This window comes from Strigops habroptila, chromosome 12, assembly GCF_004027225.2.
Source record: "Strigops habroptila isolate Jane chromosome 12, bStrHab1.2.pri, whole genome shotgun sequence".
Classification (NCBI taxonomy): Eukaryota; Metazoa; Chordata; class Aves; order Psittaciformes; family Psittacidae; genus Strigops; species Strigops habroptila.
In genome coordinates, this window is record NC_044288.2 from 2724788 (window position 1) to 2739412 (window position 14625).

The 14625-nt window shown below is 49.7% G+C and overlaps 1 protein-coding gene across 4 annotated transcripts in view; it reads right to left on the reverse strand.

Moving 5' to 3' along the window:
• Window positions 1–14625, reverse strand: part of HIVEP3 (HIVEP zinc finger 3) — a 255393-nt gene that overhangs the window by 99075 nt on the left and 141693 nt on the right. Inside the window, exon 1 of one of the 4 annotated variants that reach the window (XM_030504576.1) lies at window positions 9533–9764. The exons of the other annotated variants lie outside the window; for them this stretch is intronic. The gene's annotated coding sequence lies outside the window, so the exon portion shown is untranslated. Of the gene's footprint in view, window positions 1–9532; window positions 9765–14625 lie in introns of those variants that run through there. 4 annotated transcript variants of the gene reach the window in all.

A 14625-nucleotide genomic window follows, 5' to 3' on the forward strand; every position in this document is an offset into this window, starting at 1 on the left:
TTCGGGAGCCTTCTCTTCTCCAGGCTGCCCCAGCCCAGCTCTCTCAGCCTGGCTCCAGAGCAGAGCTGCTCCAGCCCTCGCCGCAGCTCCGGGGCCTCCTCTGGCCTCGCTCCAGCAGCTCCACGTCCCTCTTGTGCTGTTGCCCCAGAGCTGGACCAGGACTGCAGGGGGGGTCTCCCCAGAGCGCAGCAGAGGGGCAGGATCCCCTCCCTGACCTGCTGCTTCCACTCTGGGGGTGCAGCCCAGCACACGGGGGGGTTCTGGGCTCAAGCACTCACAGAAGCTGGGTCATGGGGAGCTTCTCCTCACCCAACACCCCCTGCATGTCAGGTGCACTTCACTGCACATGAAGCTGTGGCACAGAAACTCCTGTCTTTGTGTATCAGCTCCTGTCTGGACGTGGCTTCTCCAGCAGCAGCAGGTCAAGGGGCTCTCCCACCACATTTCCCACTCTGTGCATAGTGCACAGGAATTGCTCCCACATCTGGGCACCACAGCACATCATCATCCCAAATCCAGCCTCAGCCATGCTAGTCTACTCTAATAAAGCCATTTGTTGCCACAATGGAGTAGGACCGTAAATAGGTCTAAAACCCCCCTATCACCATATACGTTCATCTGTAACTTCTCATATTTCTCTGAGATCATCCCAGCTATCTTCAAACTTCTTTCCTCTTCGTAATAAAAGTTAATTGATGTTTTTTCCTGGAGCACCATCCTACAACACAGCACCAGAGTTCAAGCACCAAACCTCCCTTTTTCCAGTATACTGGGTGCTCTTCTCTGCCATTTCACTTCAGCTGTTTCTCATCTCCATTAAAAACACAGCCAGTAAAAATCTCCTGAATACACTGTTCCCAGTTAAAGTGAGCCCTTATGAAACCAGTATCAGAGCCACTTGCTTAATATATTTCTCCCTTGAAGAACTTCACAGTGTTTCCTTGATGAACCCCCAAGCATAACAGTTTCCACAGTGATTACAGAAAAAGCAGCAGCGCCAGAAATAACACTGTTCAATGGAAAACATCCCCTGCGCCTGCTCTCACACATGCACACACCCAGAGCACAAACGGGCTCGTTAGCACTGGGGGCTATTCCTCACCATGACAGCCCAAGCACCGAGTAGCCACCGCAATGCAAATGCAAACAGAGATGGAAACTGAGTCAAAATATCACTTTTTAAGTAGGTGTTTTGGGGATTGGACATGGGCAGGTACCTTCTACACACAGGCAAGCAACAGCATACTTTTGACTAGAGATAGAAACCATTCTGTCCAAATACCACATTCCAAAAGCAGCTTTCCTGACTACAAGATGCAAAATATTTTACGCAGCAAGGTGGGACAAAACGACCCCTCCAGATGGTGTGTCCTGTCTTGTGAAAGGCAATTTGAGTTCTGACACCAACCTGGTGCAAAAGTGGGAAAGCACAAAGTACTGGAGCTTCTCTAAATCACACGCCTCCCTCAGCACTCACGTTCATTCAGTTATCTGAGGTCTGAGGCATGCAAAGCTGCAGTTCCCATTCACATGAAACTCTGGGTGTGATTTCAGGGGGCTCCCACGCTGCTCTCCCCACCCAGACTGTGGGCAGCCTGCTCTCAGCATGTTGGCACATGGAGGCTTCGGCCATCTCCACCGCTGCTGGGACTGGACTGACATAGAATCATGGAATCCCAGCCTGGTTTGTGTTGGGAGGGACCTTAAAGCTCATTCAGTTCCAACCCCCTGCCACGGGCAGGGACACCTTCACTAGACCAGGTTGCTCCAAGCCCTTTGAACACTGCCCGGGATGGGACAGCCGCAGCTTCTCTGGGAACCTGTGCAAGTGCCCACTGCTCTAGTGGAAGGTGTGCCTGCCCATGGGGTTGAACTGGATGATCTTTAAGGTCCCTTCCAACACAAACTATTCTGTGATTCTATGATTCCAAACTACTGTTCGCTTAGGAAGGTATCGCTCTAAGATGGGCAAAATGGGTTCAGAAAGAAAAAGAAAAAAATCCAAATAAAAACGAGCCAAAAATGTCCAGCTTAGATTCTTCTGTGACAAGTTTTGTGCTTGACATGACTGACACATCCATAACCAGAAGGCTCCCAGGACCAGCGAGATACAACCCTGACTGCCAGCAAAGATTTCCAGCTCAGAAGAAGTGGGATTTGAGGCTTTCTGTTATATTCCCACACTTCATTTCTGCCTTTACACCTGTTTACTTAGAAAGATTTAACTGCTGGTTTAACATTTTGGCAATCCATTTCCAGGCTTCAGAATAATTTTGAATTCTGATGAATGCAAATACGAACGCAAAGTATTTCCTAACTTTGCAGCAATCCCCACAGGTGGACGGTAAATCAAAACACAAAGGCAGCAGACCATATCTATGGCAATGAGTTGCAGGCAGAAGTGAAAAGCAACTATATTCCATGGAGACTAGAAGGCAACCAAGACTTCATCTGGGACTTTCCCTTAACTTCTTTAAAGACCTAAAAACCTGCATAATGCATAGTAAAACTAACACTGCAGGCTTTCTCTTCAGAAGAGAAGCAGCACAACGCTGCCTTAGGGTTATGAAAAAATTCTTCAGTTTGGCAGCAATAGTTTCAGCCTTCCTCACTTGACTGTTGCTGAATGCAAACGGCGCCATTCAGAGCAGGTTTGCAAAAGCAGCAAGGGTTTGGTTTTAATAAATGCTCCTTGAATTAAAAGGATTACCTTCGTAATGATACAAACCACAGCAGTAAACTCATTAGACACTGAGTCATTACTGTAGCATGCTATCAGATGTGAAGATCCAGCCCATGCTGCTGGCAGCTCTACTTGTACGATGTGAGGAAGATCTTAGGTGATTCTTGGGTCTTTTTTACCCATTTGGGCAGCTTTCTGACTGGCTGCTGGGCCATCAGTGCTCAAAAGCAATCACTTCCCCAGCCTAGAGTGCTCATGAACCCTAACCGCACATCTTTACCATAGCATGTTTTCATAGGTATTTGTAGTCATTCATTCTAGTACAGAATATTATCTAAAATAGTATCGACATACCTTTATTTAGCATTTTTCACACTGGTGGAAAAAACTCTGTGGTGTTTTACAAACTGCTGTGGAGAGAGTGTGGCAATGCTCCTGGGAGGGAGGGAAGGTATTTTTAACCCCATTTTACAGAAGTGGGAACTGAGGCACGCACTTTTCCACAGAAGGATATTGGCCAGAAACACTTGCAGGATATCATCCAGCACAGCACTTCCAGAAGAAGCCTACACTTATTCCAGAGTACAGTGGTCACCCTGTTGTGTCCCAGCCAGTTTTCTCATGTAAACAGAGTGGTGAAATAGGGGGGAAGAGTGGTTTATCTTCAGGTTTTGTTAATTTTAGCCTGAGAAAGTCATGAAGGAAATACCTGAGCACTACAGGCAAGTTTGGGGCAGGTAATTAAACACTCAGCTCAACTTCCAGCTCTGAAAAGCTTCACATTCTTCTGCAGATATCTACAACTCTATTTTTGCACTTGGTTCTAGCCTGACCTCTCCTTGCACTGTTCTGTTCCAAAGTCAGGCACTCCACATCTTCAAAATGAAGGCATTTTTCTTTCAAACATGACCAAAACTTTATTTTCCTCTTCAAAACGTGCAGAGACCCAACGCATCTTTGGGGGGTTCAAATACACACAGGAACGCTTTGTCCTGCCCCTACCAGCCCCGACATCCCCCGCAACAGAAACCTCCCCATTCAGACAGCACTCCAGATGGGATGCCAAGAGACCTCAAATTTGAGTAAGCCGTTAGCTGCTTTCACATGTACAAAGAATAACTGCTGTGAACAGCTCTTCTAAGGAGAGCCACTCCACAAACACCACACAATGCTCGTCATCCCCTCAAGGTACAGCCATCACCTCTCCATCCTTCCTCACACCCAGCCAGCTCATCACCCTTAACTTGTTCCTCTGCAGCTCATATAACCTGGCGTGGCTGTGCTGCCTCCATGGGAGTATATCAGATTTACACCCCTGTGGCAATAGGGTGGCAACTGCAAACGACCAGCCCATTACAGAGTCACAGCACATCCCAGTGCTTTCCGAAACATGTGAAGGTACTGAAACTTCTTTATTTTTCATTTCTATTCAACTCATTTTAGCCCCATCTTCAGTTATTCTATAGCTTTACATTAGTAAATCTCCCCAGAAGGGAACAAACCCAAAAAAACTGAATAAAGGGCAGGAGGGAACACAGGAAACCCGTGGGCAGCTATTTAAAGAGTGAGCGATGCCTCATGGAAAACTCACATTGCTGTTAGTGACAAACCCTCTACACTGGCCCCAGGTCACCCGCTGCATCCCTTCAGTCCTCACTGCCTCACCCTGAACAGCAGGGAATGGGAAGAGCCTTTCCATCCAACACCTTTTCCTTGGCATCTCTCAGCAGCTTGGAGCAGGAGGAACCAGTCAAAAGCCCAGGGTGTTCCTCCTAAACCCCCTGAAAGCTCCTAGAAGCTCTCAGAGTTTCACAACCTATTTTGTGAACCCTGTACCCTAATACCTAAATAACAACCATGCCTTCACCTTCACCACGTGAAAGGGCTGGAGATGGCAGATGCAGTGGTGACACAGACCTCTACAGGATTCAACCCATGACTTACCTTACTATGTTACTTTTGGGGTGCAGGAGTCCAGTCATAGACTTTTCTAGCTGGCTTTTTACCCCAAGACCTGTATCAGGAATACAACCAGCTCACAACACCCCTCAGATCCCTTTGTCATCACTGGCTCACAGTTCTTTATGATACTGATGATAGACAGGGCTATCAAGAGAATAATCAAACAACTGAAGACAAAGAAGGCCAGTCAATGTGTACCTGAGACTTAAATTCACTAGTAATTCTTATGAAAAGTGATAGAAGGTGGTTATAGAATTAAGAGTTTTGTCTGGTTTGTGCCTTTTGAGTTCTGCAAAGTAGCGAACTGCCCTTGAGGAGAGACCATCTAAGCAATGCAGAAGTTGGACTTCAATCTGGACGTAGGAGCGTGGCAGTAAAGAATTCAGGGAACCAGGTTTGCTGGGAAAAGGGCCAGGCTCAATTTCACTGGATTCTCCTGAGGTTTCCTCTCTACACTGCACCACCACCAAATGAGGGCTCAGCAAACCCCTCCAGGTCCTGATGCATCTGAGACCAACATTAGCAGAGAAACCCAAATCCTATGTCTGAATTCAGCTGGATCCAGCCAATTTCTGACACACCTTGCCTTCCTGCCTAAAATCTGCAGGTCTAATGGAGAAGCAGAGCAAAATAATTGAAACCCCAAAGCCTCTCAGGGCTGCAAAGCCTCAATAATGGTTTAATGAGCAGGCGACCCTCCAAAGTCTGTGGAAGGAAGACGGAAAGGTCTGGATAAGTGGTGTGGAAAAGGCAACTTAGGAGCTGCTGAAACTGAAAACCTCATTTGCACAAGAAAGATTTTCATATCATCAATGTATAATGAAGTTTCCCACCATGCCGAAGATGTTCTGCTCTGAGCTTGTGCCAGTGGCTGACCCCCGCTGCTGGCTCTTACAGCCCTGCAAGGCTCTGTGCCTGCGCGAGATGATACATGGGTGTCAAGGCGATGAGGAAAAAGCAGCCCGTGCTTACAGCAAGTCCATTTTGGGAAGGTAGGAAAACTTGATCTCACTCATGTTTTCCTCTTAGCTATCCCCACTTCAAAGTGGCTGAGCACTTCCCAGAAGAAAAGTGCCCCCAGACTGAAATTTCCGTACAACTGGAAAAACAAAAGGGCTACAAAAATACCATTTAGATGTATTTAAATGGTTTAGATACTGTTCCCCTAAGGGAAAAGGCTTCTCGGAGGATTTCCACGTAGTAAAGGCTCAGGGATGCTTCTGCTCATCTCATTAAGCTTTGCACACTGGTTTCCTCACCTTACCCTCCTGCACGTGCAACCCCTGTTCACCTTTTCAGAAAGCTCAGAAGAGTGGGCAGTATGGAAGACCCAGTGCTGCATGAGCTAGACACAGCCTGGACTTCCTAAAGAGGAGGGGTTGGGCTTGGTTCAGGGCTTTGCAAAGAAAATTAGGCGGTGTAGAGGATAAGGAAGATTTATTGCACATTTACTTTCAGCAAATGTTTTTTGAATGACTGAATAATCCCTTAGTCCCTTGAACACGGGCCCTCCCTGACACACAATGCGTCTTTTTACGCTCATTAAAAGGTTCACCTTATGCAGGCATGTAATTAGAACCGGGCAGGATAAAAATCTCCATTCTGATTACTGCACCGATTATAGGCACCGAGATCCCAGCTGACTGTGCAAAGCCGGCCTGGGAAAGCCCATTTTGTTGCATTCAAGTCATGGCACAGCGGGAGCACTAATCACAACTGTCCTCATGCAAGGTGGTCTCGGCAGAGCCCAGGAGAGGGAGCACCAGTGAGAAATTGGAGCGGATTAACAAGCCAAAGGTGGAAAGAATTCAGCAAAGTGTAGTGGGCAGGATGGAAAACAGCATTTCCCTGCATCCCAACTGGGCCCTACTGCCTGCCGATGCCAGCAGAGCTATCGAGATCTACTAACAAGCAGCTTTTTTAAAGTCAGACAATGGTGTTGAACATATATTTTAAATCAATTGCTTTCTTTTCCAGAGGGCTTTGGGTTTTTCCCCCCCCTAAGTTTTAACCCCCTTGCCAAGAAACCAACCGCTTTAAAGCGCTTTAGGAACAGCGGGTCTGCTGAAACCCTTTTTGCATTCAACACGTGCAGCCAAACGTGGCCAGAAGTTATGCTGGGAGAGCTCCTCTGAGCTTGGAGTCAGCAGGAACCTCGGTGAGGAGGGGAGCCGGAGGGAAGCCAGCTTTCCTAACGCAGAAGGAGCTACTCGACGGGGCCATGGGACTTTGCCAGTGACGTACGGCAAGGGAGTTCCCAGGAGCCCCTCATTAATGACCTGCCACCCAATCAACAGGCCGGCGGCGGTGATTTCCCCAGCCGGGATACACTTCCCGGCTCTCTCCGATTACTGCTAACCCACCCATGTCAGCGCTGCCTTATCCCTGCAGCCCGGGAGAGGTTTCTCAACAGCGCTTTTGTTGGGAACGTCAGAATAAATCTTATTTGCGAGAGCGTTTCTCCAGGGACTCACCCCACCGGATCCCTCAGTAGTCCCCCACATCCGATCACGCTCACACACGCTGCAGACTGCCCCAGCTGAACACTGAGCTATTCTATTGACGGCTGACGGCTACTTTTCAAGAGCAAACTGCAAACATTTCTGAGTTTGCTCACCCCCCCCCCCGCTCTTTCCTCCACCCCAGCTGCGAGAACGTGCTTTTGCTCAGTCAGGAAAACCAAATGAGCAGAGCCTGTGGTCCTGTCTCTCCTTTTTTCTGCCACTCCGGCACCTGGGGCAGCCACTCATCAGGGCAGGGGGGAAAGAATCTTTGTCCCTTGTTAGGGTGCTAAAAGCACAGCACAGAAGCTGCAAGAGGGACATACACACATTTCTGAAATGGATGATGTCTGACACAGAGAAATTCGAAGTGCTCATTATGTATTAGGATGAAAATAGTCACAGTGACAAGTCCCCTTCCTTTGTGCTGCAGGAGCTCCCCAGGAGAGGAGAGGGCTCCTCAAAGGCATTTCTAAGGGGCTGCACAGCACTTTGCCTGCTGAATGCGCCCCAGAGGACACAAAGCCCAGACCTGCCACATGCAGTTTGGTGGCAACACATTCATCAACTAATCCACTCATAACTTCTCAAAGTTTACACAAGCCCTCTACAGATTTTCTTTTTCATTTCCTTAATAAAGACTGCAGTGAATCTTTCACCAGTCTGAGAAGTCTGATGGCAAGACTTGGAGGCATGTGGCTTATCTTCTCAGAAGCAAGTCAGGACAGCACATATCAACCCCCACCGTCTACACAGTACCTCCGCATCCTCCACTGAAGGATAATTCTGTAGGGATGAAATAAATCATATTTCTAGGAGCCCTTCAGTTAGACCTGTCTGCTAAGACGGGGAAGGCAGGAAGGGGATGGGGACAATGAGACGCATTGCAATGGGCTTCGGAGCCTCTTCATGGAATCATAGAATCACAGACTCGTTTGGGTTGGAAGGGACCTTAAAGCTGCCATGGGCAGGGACACCTTCCACTAGACCAAGTTCTGTCCAGCCTGGCCTTGAACACTGCCAGGAATGGGGAAGCCAGGTGAGAATCACAACATCCCACCTCACACACATCCTACTCATTCTTATCAGGGAAACACACTGACAGCATTTTCCTACAAGAACCAGAATGAGAAGTTCCTGAAGCACTGAGAAAAGCATGACAGTCCCCAACAAGCACAAACGGCTTCCTAGAGCAAGCCCTGAAACCAAATAAAGTAAGAGAGATGAGAGTTATGACAAAGAGGCTCTCAGGACATCCAGACAGCGCAGGTTAAACCTGGCTCTGCACGCTGACACAACTCATCTTTCAACACCAGGGAAACTAAAAGCCTGTAAGCAACAGGTTATCCTCAAGCAGCAGTGCAGGGCTTGGATTCTATTGCTCACACCATAAATCACCATGTCAGCTGCCCCAGACATTTCCACTTGCCAGAGTGGAACTGGGTAAAAGTGCCTGGCGCTTTCCCGATAGTGGGGATTAGCTAAAGAACAAGGAGGAAAAGTAAAATAAAATGATGCATGGTGCCTTTTCCCAGAATAACGATCCCCACATTTGCATAGAGCAGCTCAGCGCGTGTCTGCATCTCTGATCACGCCTCTGGGTGCATCCAAAGCGTTATTCATTTCCATCGAGGAGGATTAAGAAGCTTAAATCGTTAGTGCTCATTTACTCAGACTTAATGCATTTTTAAAGCTGCCTCATTATATGCTGATGTGCAGGTGCTCATCAGCAGCGAGAAACACTTGAAAGAGATAAAGCACACAGAGGGTCAGCCCCAGGTACAGGAGGAGTCCTTCTCCTTCCCTGCATCCAGTCTCTCTGGCCTCCTTGCAGCAGCCCAGCAGGTAATCTGGGCTCTGGACTGGGAAAGCCAGCTTGCCAGGAGCTCACACAGGGGATTCACTCACACAGTTTCTCCCTCACATCACGTGTGGCCCGGGAACAACCCCTCTGCTCCCCATTTGCTTTCCTGTACAAGTGATAAGGAGGAAATCCGCCCCAGCCACCCAGCTCACCCCTGCCCCATGGTGCAGCCAGTTGGAGTCCCCAGCTCGCAGGACATTAATTAGAGATGGCCGTCAATTAAGAGCGGAGCAGCTCATGCCAGTGCCAGGGCAGGCACCCGGGCTGCCTGGCGCCAGATCAAGAGAAACAACCCCTCGGTGTTTACACTGTGGAGTAACCCGACATCCAGTAACTCCGCGTTACTCACTGCGGTGACCTCATCCTGTGCCCGCCTGCTACAAGTGCTCGTAATTACACCTCACCGGCTGCTCTTCCCTCTCCACGGCAGATACAAGGAATAATTAATAATACATATCTATGTAGTAGAGCTCGTACCCCCCTCCCCGTCCCGCAGCCTGGAAGCAGGACCGGGTCCGTTACCTGCGCTCGCCCCCCGCTCGGCAGCCGCGGCTCTCCCATGGCTCTGCCCGCCGGGCGGTGGGGACCGGGGGCTCCGGGGGGATCTTCTGCCGGGCTGCAACAGAAAAGGTGAGTTTAAAGCTCCTTATTTGGGCAGTGATGTAAAGGGAAGTTGTTCAGCCGGCGCCACCCCCTTTTTCCATTCACTACACATTGTTTCCTGTTGTCAAGCAGCTGCCGGGGCTCTCGGAGCGGACAAGGGAATCCTGCGGCCCCCGGGTGGTGCGGGCGGAGCTGCCGGGGCTGCCCGGTCCCCGGAGTCCCACGCGGGGACAGGGGGACCGAAACTCCGCCGGGCTGGACCGCAGGAGCGGGTCGGAGGTGGTCGTAGTCTGCGTCGTTCCCCACCCTCTCCCAGCGCTTTCCATCACAAAAGCGGCTTCTTGCCTGCAGGAGCCGGTGCCGTTGGAGCCCGGGGGGAAGGAGGCAGCCCCGGCCCGGCGGAGGGAGCTCGCTGCCGGCACGGTGCTGCCAGCGCGGCTCGCACGCCCCGCCGCCACCCTCCTTTTCTCCATCCATCCCTCCCTCGCCGCCTTCCTCCACCACATCCTCCTCCTCCTCGTCCCCTCCCCATCTGTCCCGGCAATCCCCCCGTCTGAGAGGGGGGACCCGAGGGCAGCCCGAGCCGCTTCCTTAGGGGTAGGGAAGCGGGAGAAGGCCCACAATGGTGGTGAAGGGCTCAGAGGGGACCCGTCCGCGTCCCCCCGCGGCTGCGGCAGGAACCGGCGGGGGGGGGCAGGGTCCGGCACCCCCTCGAACAGCCCCGATTACCCCGAAACGCAGCCAGATTTCTTTTCTCTCCTTTATCTCCTTTTGTCATTTTTTTCCTTTTTTTTTGTTCTCCCTAAGTTATCACTCCCATAACAATCTGAAAGCCTGAGCCTTTGCGCTGAAAGGGAGAAAGACAAAGTGCTCCTTCATTCTGCTGCAGGCAAGGCAAAACGATCAGGCAGGCGAGATCCCGAGATCCGCAGAGCCCCATCCCACTTCCACGGGATGATGGCCAAAGGCCTCCAGCGCTGTTTGTCCTGGCTCCCACCGGGATCCCGGCTCTGGGCAGCCCGAGATGAGCTCGGAGGACAGAGCCAGACAACCCCAGGCCAGGCAGCTGGGAAGCAGCAGGCTGGGAGGGGGTTACAAGAAAGCAGAAGAGTAGCTGTACCCCAGAGCTGGCTTGGCCAAAACTGCATCTCAGCCTTCCTTCTCTAAGGCAGGCAGCACAAAAAAAATCACTAGTTATAAAGAAAACACCTTAACCCCTCAAACCCCCTACTATTACCAAGCTTATGTTCCTATCTGACTCCAGACTTTATAAACTCAGGGTTAGGCCAAACGAAAAGTCACCTAATGATGAAATAATAATGATGTGAAGTCTCTGTGATGGAATTAATTACACTGGCAGCCAAAAGAGAGACTTCACAGGATGTGTTTTTTGGGGTGAATGTCAACAGAGTTGTCACTTTGCTCAGCAAACAGCACATTGCTCATCAGGAGAACTAATGATTGGAAACCCGCTATCGAAACACCCGCCTGGCCCATCTCCAACCAGTCACAGAGGAAACTCCATGTCAACTGCATCCCCTGAATGCTTTGTAACACAAATACTGTGTAACACATGCGCTTTCTATGAGCATATTATTCCCTCAATAGCCCAGTTTCACACCCAATTTCAGCTCCTCTCATTTCAGGCAGAAATGAGAATTAGAGCGTGATGTAAAAATGCTCCATAGTTGTGTTTGTTTAATTTTGCTCCCAAGCTGCTCCAGTCTCAGCCTGAGTCACTTTGGTGTCAGCAGGTGCAGTTGCTTAAGGTCCTTAAGGAATTGTACGGATGCAGTCAGACACTGGATACGCTAACAGGCCCGCAAGGACTCTCAACCAGTGCATGTGGAGGAGCCTCTACCCTCCCAAACCTCACTTGATAAACACTGAAACTGGGTGTATTCCCGCCTTGAGCCAGCTCTCACATCAAGCTGGCTTCAGTTCCTGAGCTGCTCCATCCCAGTCTCTGGGTTCCAGCCCCAGCTGCACATCCCGTTTGCTCCTGGCCATGGAGAGTGGATCTCATCCAGAGCTCTGTGCGGCCCAGGTCTGATGGACCAGGAGCAGTAAAAGCAGGTTTGTCACTTCTAGGCCAGCTAACACAACCTGCACTGAGCTGGGGGACTGAGGCGATAGAAGGGGCTGGATACAGCAAGTGTCCAACATGAGGATCTGGATGGACACATGATAAATGAAATAGAGCTCATGGCAGCATGGACAGAAACACAGGGACCCCTAATCAGAAGCAAAAGCAGCCACCAAAGCAATGTCCCGTTTACTCCATGCCTCAGTGGGGAAAAATCAGTTACATCTCAGTTACTGTGTAAGAGTCTCAGACCTTGCAGGTCCCTTCCAACCCAAATCAACCTAGGATTTCATCAACAGCCTCATGTTGGTTCTGATTTTACTAGGCCAGCCAAACAGACCATCTCCTCCTGACATCCACCATCTTCCTTCCTTCTGCACATGGGGATGAACTCAGAGCTGGCTGTGAGAAGGACTTAGTGAAATATCACCTTCCGCCCCAGTGTGACTGTGAGAGGCTTCAGCACTTCTGGTATGATAAACTCTCTCTTCCTTGGAAGACGCAGCCCCAGGAAGTCATGAAGACACTAGCAAATTGCTAACATTGCTTTAAAAGTGCACCACAGAATATCAAACATGGGCACATTTAAGGTTTTAATAATTTTAACCAGCCTCCGTTACCGTGCTCATCACATCAAACACTCAAACATCCTTTTCACAGTCATGGAGGTTGAGCTTTGTGCTCCAACACCCAAAAAGATCCAAGTATTTTTTCCCCTGAGCAGCCCAAACACAACCATCCAAGGCTATCAACACAAAGGTGTGTGCCTGGTCCTGGTGGCTTTTCCTGGGTGGAAGAGCGTGGTTTTGCTTGTATGGGAAAAGGAAGGACCAGGCTCCCCTGAGACTCCTCTTCCCACTGCAGGGTCAGGAACACACAGGGTTAAGTTCAGGCCACGACCAGCAGTTTTATGGAAATCCTTTGTTGGAACCCAACGTTTAGTCAGGAAAGGGCCTGTCCTCAGGTCAAGGCTGGTTTAAACAACCACATCTCACTCATTTAAAGCTCAGACTCTTTTCCTCCGCTTGGTGTTTAGTCTGGTTACGCTGCCTTCACCCCACTCCTGTTTACCTCAGCATGGCCCAGGGTGTGCAAAAATTACCCGTTGCCTGAAAAGGCCTCTTTGAATCTGTTCCCACTTCTTTTTTTTTTGAGCTCAATTAGTTTTTCCACCATCCCTGCTGCTGTGGAGGAGTTCCCAGTGCTGTGCTCCTCCTCGGAGCACCCTTGGTGCTCTGCACGCTTCCAGCTGGTCCCTATCTCACTCTTCTCTTCCCTGCTGCTAAAATGCATTAACAGAAGACAAAAGCATGGTCAGGACTTTCAGCTTTTCTATATATGTGACTGTTTGAGCTGCTGTTTGAGTAACCCAGTGGGAAACGAAGGTCCCCCAAAGAACCCCTTTGCTACAGTGTGGGAACCAGAATCACAGAATGGTTTGTGTTGGAAGGGACCTTAAAGCTCCTCCAGCTCCAACCCCTGCCATGGGCAGGGACACCTTCCACTAGAGCAGGTTGCTCCAAGCCCCTGTGTCCAACCTGGCCTTGAACACTGCCAGGGATGGGGCAGCCACAGCTTCTCTGGGCACCCTGTGCCAGCGCCTCAGCACCCTCACAGGGAAGAGCTTCTGCCTAAGAGCTCATCTCAATCTCCCCTCAGACAGGTTAAAGCCATTCCTGTTGTTCTGTCGCTACAGGCCCTTTTCAAAGTCTTTTCCAGCTTTCTTGTTGGCCACTTTAGGTGTTGGAAGGCAAAGGAACCGGGGATTTTCACGTGAGTTCTCACACTGATTTGCTGTGCAGTTATCAACAGGTCACTTCATACGTCTGGGGACTTACAAATGCTGTTGTGTATTTAGTTTTTCTTAAAGTCCCTATGCCTAAGTATGAGCAATCGCACTCCTGACTGAAGAGGGGACAGGGAATATGGTTTTCATGTCACCCTTTCCCCTTCGGAAAGCTAGAGCAGCCAAAACCAGTGAATCAAACACACTTCAGGTACATTTAACAACCTTTTACAACCTGAACTGTAAATCCCTAAAAGCGAAATAAGATCTTCAGAAGTTTTAGGCTCAGTCAGCACCACTGGCAAGCCCTGAGCTCCCCCTGCTTTTGGAAATCCCACCAGACAACTTTCCTGAGGTGTGCTTATTTGGAAGTCTGACCCTGGAAAGCCCATATCCCTTTTTTTGCCATTCCATCAGCAAACCCCCACTGAAGGGCAGCACTGGTTTGGCCTTCAGTTCCCCCTACCCACCCTCCATTGTGGCTCTGCTCTCCCCAGCTCGCCACTATCCTGGACCTCAGGCACTGCAGGAGCTCTGTGTCTCACTTTCCACATCTGCAAAATGGGAATAACAGCGTTCCTTAACGCAAAATGTCCCTGTGCTTGTTAAACATTTCAAAAGCATGCAGGAGAATCTTCAATTATCCCCCCCAAAAAAAATCACTGCAAAGTTTCATTATTATTCCAACACTTACATTAAAGACACATGTCCTGGTAAGTAACAGGCATGAGGAATCATTATGCTAATTTTAGACAGAGCATCTGCTCAATGTTAAATCTGAAACTTTGTCTCGAAGAAATCATTTAAATGCTTTTTCTGCAGAATTGACATTTGTCAAACAATATGTTGCGAATAGAAATTGCAGCCAACCATGAGTAATCCGAGCGAGCACATGTATTCCACCACGGGGAAAAGCGCTCGGGGAGGGATGCTGCTGCATTTTGGCATGGCAGGAATTAATGAGTAAAGTAGCCAGGCTGACGTGCTTCCTGCCTCCAAACCATCCCTGCCAGCTCTGGACGGTGGCACAGACCATCACCTTGGGGTTGTGTGATCTCCGTCTGCCTGTGCCCCTTCTTTCTGCCTTCATTCCCAGCATCCAGGGGTTACCTGACCTACCAGCTCCCCCCCGCCTGCCAG